This window comes from Macaca nemestrina, chromosome 4, assembly GCF_043159975.1.
Source record: "Macaca nemestrina isolate mMacNem1 chromosome 4, mMacNem.hap1, whole genome shotgun sequence".
Lineage (NCBI taxonomy): Eukaryota > Metazoa > Chordata > Mammalia > Primates > Cercopithecidae > Macaca > Macaca nemestrina.
Window position 1 is genome coordinate 59346024 of NC_092128.1, and position 7595 is coordinate 59353618.

Below are 7595 nucleotides of genomic sequence, written 5' to 3' on the forward strand. Positions count from 1 at the left end.
AGTGAAAATGTATAGATTGACAGTTATACATGGTTTAACAAGTCATAAAGCCTAGGTTTTACCTAAGTGATTGGTGTGGTATAAAAGACTCCTCAACAAATTTGTACCTTGGCATGAGTGAAGCTCATGAACTCACAGATGAAATCAGATATCTTTTTTGAAAAAAAAAGATGCATAACAGTTGCGCATATTTTGGGGGTACTGTGATATTTTGAAACCTGAAAAATATGGAATGCTTCATAAATTTTCATGTCACTCTTGTGCAGAAGACATGCTAATCTTCTCTATATAATTCCAGTTCTAGTATATGTGCTGTCGAAGCAAGTTCGAAACCAAAATATCTTGTATTTACCTTGGTGGCTCATAAACCAAAGACGAACCACATCCTATGTGACTGAGATAGGACCCCACAGGGCTGCACTGATAAGTCATGCTCCTCTACAAATGTCTGCACTTTCTCTCTGTGGCTGTAACATATCTTTTACCTTTATTAATCTTTACAAAAATATGTCCTGTGGGGTCCCATGAGGACTGTCAATTATCTGATGGTGTGTGACTTCTGTAGCAGCAGTTGCATTTGGAGTCAGCAGCTGGTTTTAAATAGAGGAAAAGAAGCAGTTGATGACAAACAGCCTACTGGAACGGAATATAATATGAAAATAAAAGCAAACTGCACCTCCACTAAATAATGATTTCATACATTTAAAAACCACCATTTCCTATTGCTACAGAAGCAGAATCCTTGATATGAGAACTCAGAAAAGCCACCTGCTACCCACAAGCCACATAAAAGAAATATCTTCCTAGTCATTATTCTAGGAGAATGAAATATGGATAAGAAAAATAAAATCGTGGCATTCATGAAAAACTGAAGATGAGGATCAAAACAGGTTCAAATGAAAGCACATTAAGTGACACAGACAAAACCTGCTGAGAAGTAAGATTCTTGCCAGAATTTAAAATATAACAAAATAAGACATTGTAGATATGAAAGAACATTTAAAAATGGAAATTACAAACTTTAAGAGGAGACAGGTAACAAGAGACAGGTAATAGATGTCAAATGGGAAAGGACAAAGCTTGGGAAAGAAAACAATTCAAAATTAACTTGTAAATTAAGATTAAACATAAGATACCCAAAAGATAATAGAAATTACTTAAAATGTAATAAATGATATCAAGAGGTTAGAAATGAGACCAAATGGACAAATGATACAGTTAGAGAAGAATAAATAGAAGGTAGAAACACAAAGAAGATGGAATGTACATAACCGGCAAAGAAAATCCAATTTCCTTGGAATAAGAGTACCAAAAGAAGCAATAAAGAACAAAACATAACAAACAACCAAGCAAGGAAACAGAACAAATATTTTTTAATTAGAATACAAAAAGCTCTCATTTTTAAAAATACCTGGATCTGCATATAAAAAAGATGCACAGTGTGCCTGAGAAAACTGGCCTAGGATGTTAACCAGTAACACCATGTTCCTAACATTATAAGATTTTAAAGATAACAGATAAAAATTATAGGCCTCCAACCAAAAACAACAATGCACTGACAAAGTAAAGAAAATTATATTGACATCAGACTTCTTGGGAGGAACGTTAACACAAGAAGATAATGGCACAGTATTTACCAGACACACATAGGAAGAAAATGTAAGGTAATAATGTTTTATCCAGCCAAGCTTTCTTTCAAGTATGACGATTTAAGAAAACAATTTTAAACATGCAAGAATTTAAGTTTATGAATCTTTCCTAAGCAATCTCCTAGAAAATATGTCTAATATGTTAGACAACCAGGAGCTGATTGAAGAGATTCTGTATAAAATTTTGGTATTAAGCATTGAATAAGTAAAACTCTATATATAAAGAGAGAGGAAAAGATAGAGGAAGAGGGATGGAGAAAGAGAGGGAGAGAGGAAGGGGGTCACTGAGATTCAAGAACAAATACATGTTTTACGAAATAGAAAGAGAAAACCAGGAACAGAAGAGAGAGAGAGAAATGGGGAAATAAAATGTTATAGAAGATTCCGTAATAAGTAGTGGTTAGGAATCAAACAATAACATTTGAATGCAAGAAATATGTGTACATGTAAGAGTAGGAATATAGCAGTAAGAAAAATAATATGATTGATCAAAGTTAAATGGTGAAGAAGAGGGAAAGAAGAAGAACTAAATGAATATTTTGTTTGTTTCTTGTAGAAATCCATAGATACTCCTAAGGAAAATAGGGAATGACATACTCACACAATGGTAAACATTATAACCAAAATACAAACTTTTCTATTACTTAAAAAAAAAATAAGAAAATTAAAAAGTAATTACTTAGTGAATAATTAATTATTATGTGTTTGTAGGCTTAACTCATTAAAAGTAAAAAATTTCAGGTAGAATGGCGCCAAAATGTAACTTTGTGTTGTATACAAGAGAACCAATTTTAAAGGTTTGAGAGGCTACAAATCAAAAAATGGATGAAAAAAATAACAAGCAAAACAAAAAATGAAAGCAGAGATAACTTCATATCAAACATAATTAAGGCTAAAAAGTATTAAATGAGAATAAGAGTTATTATGTTATAATGTTATACCTTCACAGCAAAGTTAAAACAGATACGAATCCCTAAATGTTATATAATATAAAAACCATTTTTATAAAAGAGGATCTACAGATGGTGCATTAGAAACACACTAAGATAAGAGAATTCATTACAATGAAACCATCTTAGGTCAAGAGTAAAAGGATTATGTGAGAATCTAGATAGCATCTATTTATATCTACATAATTTAATGAGATATTCACCCCAATATTAAAAATATAGCTTCTAACCAATTACACATGAAAATATCTTGAAAAATAAAAATTATAGCCCATAAAGAATATCTCGACAGATTACATAAAATGGAAAAGAAAACAATGTTCTATGATCAAAATACAACCTTTTACATAAAGATTCAATGACCCTGTATAAAATAAGATCTCATGGGACGTAGTTAAAACAGTATTTGAAAGAAAACTCATAGCCAAAAATATTCGTTTTATTTAAAAATAAAAGAATGAAAACAGTAAATTAAACATCCCACTCAAAATGTCAGGGGCAAGAAAATGCAAACCAAAAGAAAGAGAAGAAAGGAATTCATAAAGATAAAAGAAGGGAAAAATTAACTGGGAAAAATTAGCTAGAAAAAAAGGGATGAATAAGTCTTTTTTTAAAAACAGGCTCAATTCCTTTCCAAGATGGCTGAATAGGAAAGGCTCTGGTCTGCAACTTCCAGCCTGATCGACACAGAAGATGGGTGATTTCTATATTTCCAGCCGAGGTACCTTGTTCATCTCACTGGGACTGGTTGGACAGTGGGTGCAGCCCACAGAGGGCAAACCGAAGCAGGGCGGGGCATCACCTCACCCAGAAAGCACAAGGGGTCAGGGGATTTCCCTTTCCTAACAAAGGGAAGCCGTGACTGATGGTACCTGGACAAACGGGACACTCCTGCCCAAATACTGTGCTTTTCCAATGGTCTTAGGAAACGGCACACTAGGAGATTATACCCCATGTCTGCAGCAAATCCCACACCCATGGAGCCTTGCTTACTGCTAGCGCAGCAGTCTGAGATTGACCTGCAAAGCAGCAGCCTGGCAGGGGGAGGGGCGTCTGCCATTGCTGCGGCTTGAGTAGGTAAACAAAGTGTCCAGGGAAGGTTGAACTGGGTGAAGCCCACCGCAGCTCAGTAAGGCTGGCTGCTTCTGTAGTCTCCACCTCTGGGGGCAGGACATAGTTGAACAAAAGGCAGCAGAAACTTCTGCAGACTTAAATGTCCCTGTCTGACAGCTCTGAAGAGACCAGTGGTTCTCCCAGCATGGCGTCTGAGCTCAGAGAATGGACAGACTGCCTCCTCAAGTGGGTCCCTGATCCCTGTGTAGCCTAACTGGGAGACACCTCCCAGTAGGGGCCAACTGACACCTCATACAAGTGGGTGCCTCTCTGGGACGAAGCTTTCAGAGGAAGGATCCGGCAGTAATATTTGCTGTTCTTCAATATTTGCTGTTCTGCAGCCTCTACTGGTGATACCCAGGCAAACAAGGTCTGGAGTGGACCTCCAGCAAACTCCAACAAACCGGCAGCTGAAGGACCTGACTGTTAGAAGGAAAACTAGCAAACAGAAAGGAATAGCATCAACATCAACAAAAAGGACATCCGTACCAAAAATCCCATCTGTAGGTCACCATCATCAAAGACCAAAGGCAGATAAAACCACAAAGACGGGGAGAAACCAGAGCATAAAAGCTGAAAATTCTAAAAACCAGAGCGCCTCTTCTCCAAAGCATATCAGCTCCTCGCCAGCAACGGAACAAAGCTGGATGGAGAATGATTTTGACAAGCTGACAGAAGTAGACTTCAGAAGGTCGATAATAACAAACTTCTCCAAGCTAGAGGAGGATGTCTGAACACATCACAAGGAAGTTAAAAACCTTGAAAAAAATTAGATGAATGGCTAACTAGAGCAAACAGTCTAGAGAAGACCTTAATTGACCTGATGGAGCTGAAAACCATGCACAAGAACTATGTGATGCATGCACAACCTTCAATAGCTGATTTGATCAACTGGAAGAAGGAGTATCAGTGACTGAAGATCAAATTAATGAAATAAAGTGAGAAGAGAAGTTTAGAGAAAAAGGGGGAAAAAGAAGCGAACAAAGCCTCCAAGAAATATGGGACTATGTGGAAAGGCCAAATCTACATTTGATTGGTGTATCTGAAAGTGACAGGGAGAATGGAACCAAGGTGGAAAATACTCTTCAGGATAATATTCAGGGGAACTTCCCCAACCTAGCAAGGCAGGCCAACATTCAAATTCAGGAAATACAGAGAACACCACAAAGATACTCCTTGAGAAGAGCAACCCCAAGACATATAATGGTCAGATTCACCAAGGTTGAAATGAAGGAAAAAAATTTTAAGAGCAGCCAGAGAGAAAGGTCGGGTTACCCACAAAGGGAAGGCCATCAGACTAACAGCACATCTCTCAGCAGAAACTCTGCAAGCCTGAAGAGAATGGGGGCCAATATGCAACATTCTTTTTTTTTTTTTTTTTTTTTTTTGAGACGGAGTCTCGCTCTGTCGCCCAGGCTGGAGTGCAGTGGCCGGATCTCAGCTCACTGCAAGCTCCGCCTCCCGGGTTCACGCCATTCTCCTGCCTCAGCCTCCCGAGTAGCTGGGACTACAGGCGCCCGCCACCTTGCCCGGCTAGTTTTTTGTATTTTTTAGTAGAGACGGGGTTTCACCCTGTTAGCCAGGATGGTCTCGATCTCCTGACCTCGTGATCTGCCCGTCTCGGCCTCCCAAAGTGCTGGGATTACAGGCTTGAGCCACCGCGCCCGGCCCCGCAACATTCTTAAAGAAAAGAATTTTCAACCCAGAATCTCATATCCAGTAAAACTAACCTTCATAAGTGAAGGAGAAATAAAATCCTTTACAGACAAGCAAATGCTGAGAGATTTTGTCATCACTGCCTTACAAGAGCTCCTGAAGGAAGCACTAAACATGGAAGGAACAACTGGTACCAGTCACAGAATAAACATGCCAAATTGTAAAGACCATTGATGCTAGGAAGAAATTGCATCAACTAACGAGCAAAATAACCAGCTAACATCAAAATGACAGGATCAAATTCACAGATAACAATATTAACCTTAAATGTAAATGGGCCAAATGCCCCAATTAAAAGACTCAGACTGGTAAATTGGATAAAGAGTCAAGATCCATCAGTGTGCTGTATTCAAGGGACCAATCCCACGTGCAGAGACACACAGAGGCTCAAAATAAAGGGATGGAGAAAGACCTACCAAGCAAATAGAAAGGAAAAAAAAAAATAAAGCAGGGGTTGCAATCCTAGTCTCTGATAAAACAGACTTTAAACCAACAAAGATCAAAAGAGACAAAGAAGGCCACTACATAATGGTAAAGGGATCAATTCAACAAGAAGAGCTAACTATCCTAAATATATATGCACCCAATACAGGAGCACCGAGATTCATAAAGCAAGTCCTTAGAGACCTACAAAGAGGCTTAGACTTTCACACAATACTAATGGGAGACCTAAACACTCCACTGCCAATATTAGACAGATAAACAAGACAGAAGGTTAATAAAGATATCCAGGACTTGAACTCAGCTCTGCACCAAGCAGACCTAATAGGTATCTACAGAACTCTCCACCTCAAATCAATAGAATATACATTCTTCTGAGCACCACATCACACTTATTCCAAAATTGGCCACATAGTTGGAAGTAATGTACTCCTCAGCAAATGTAACAGAACAAAACTCACAACAAACTGCCTCTCAGATCACAGTGAAATCAAATTAGAACTCAGGATTAAGAAACTCACTCACAACCACACAACTACATGGAAACTGAACAACCTGCTCTTGAATGACTACTGGGTAAATAATGAAATGAATGCAGAAATAAAGATCTTCTTTGAAATCAGTGAGAACAAAGACACAATGTACCAGAATCTCTGGGACACATTCTAAGCAGTGCATAGAGGGAAATTTATAGCACTAAATGCCCACAATAGAAAGCAGGAAATCAACACCCTAACATCACAATTAAAATAACTAGAGAAGCAAGAGCAAACAAATTCAAAAGCTAGCAGAAGGCAAGAAATAACTAAGATCAGAGCAGAACAGAAAGAGATACAGACACAAAAAACCCTTCAAAAAATCAATGAATCCAGGAGCTGTTTTTTTGAAAAGATTAACAAAATGGATAGACCACTAGCAAGACTAATAAAGAAGAAAACAGAAAAGAATCAAATAGACACAATAAAAAATGATAAAGAGGGTATCACCACCAATCCCACAGAAGTACAAACCACCATCAGAGAATAAACACGTCTATGCAAATAAACTAGAAAAACAAGAAGAAATGGATAAATTCCTGGACACATACACTCTCCCATGACTAAACCAGGAAGAAGTTGAATCTCTAAATAGATAATAACAGGCTGTGAAACTGAGGCAATAGTTAATAGCCTACCAACAAAAAAAGGTCCAGGACCACACAGATTCACAGCTGAATTCTACTAGAGGTACAAAGAGGAGCTGACACCATTCCTTCTGAAACTATTCCAATCAACAGAAAAAGAGGGAATCCTCCCTAACTCATTTTATGAGGCTAGCATCATCCTGATACCAAAGCCTGACAGAGACACAACAAAAAAAGAGAATTTTAGACCAATATCCCTCAATGGGATGCAAAAATCCTAAATAAAATACTGGCAAATCAAATCCAGCAGCACATCAAAAAGTTTAGCCACTATGATCAAGTCGGCTTCATCCCTGGGATACAAGGCTGGTTCAACATAAGCAAATCAAGAAACATAATCCATCACATAAACAGAACCAACAACAAAAACAACACGATTATCTCAATAGATGCAGAAAAGTCCTTTGACAAAATTCAACAGCTCTTTATGCTAAAAACTCTCAATAAACTAGGTATTGATGGGATGTATCTCAAAATAATAAGAGCTATTTATGATAAACCAACAGCCAATATCATACTGAATGGGCAAAAACTGGAAACATT

At 37.8% G+C, this 7595-nt stretch overlaps 1 non-coding gene across 1 annotated transcript; it reads right to left on the bottom strand.

Annotated features, from left to right (window-relative positions):
* Positions 1-221: 221 nt before the first annotated feature.
* LOC112425557 (U6 spliceosomal RNA) lies at positions 222-324 on the bottom strand. Its single transcript, XR_003016677.2, has one exon. It is a non-coding gene; the product is annotated as a U6 spliceosomal RNA (small nuclear RNA).
* Between the last annotated feature and the right edge of the window lie 7271 nt (positions 325-7595).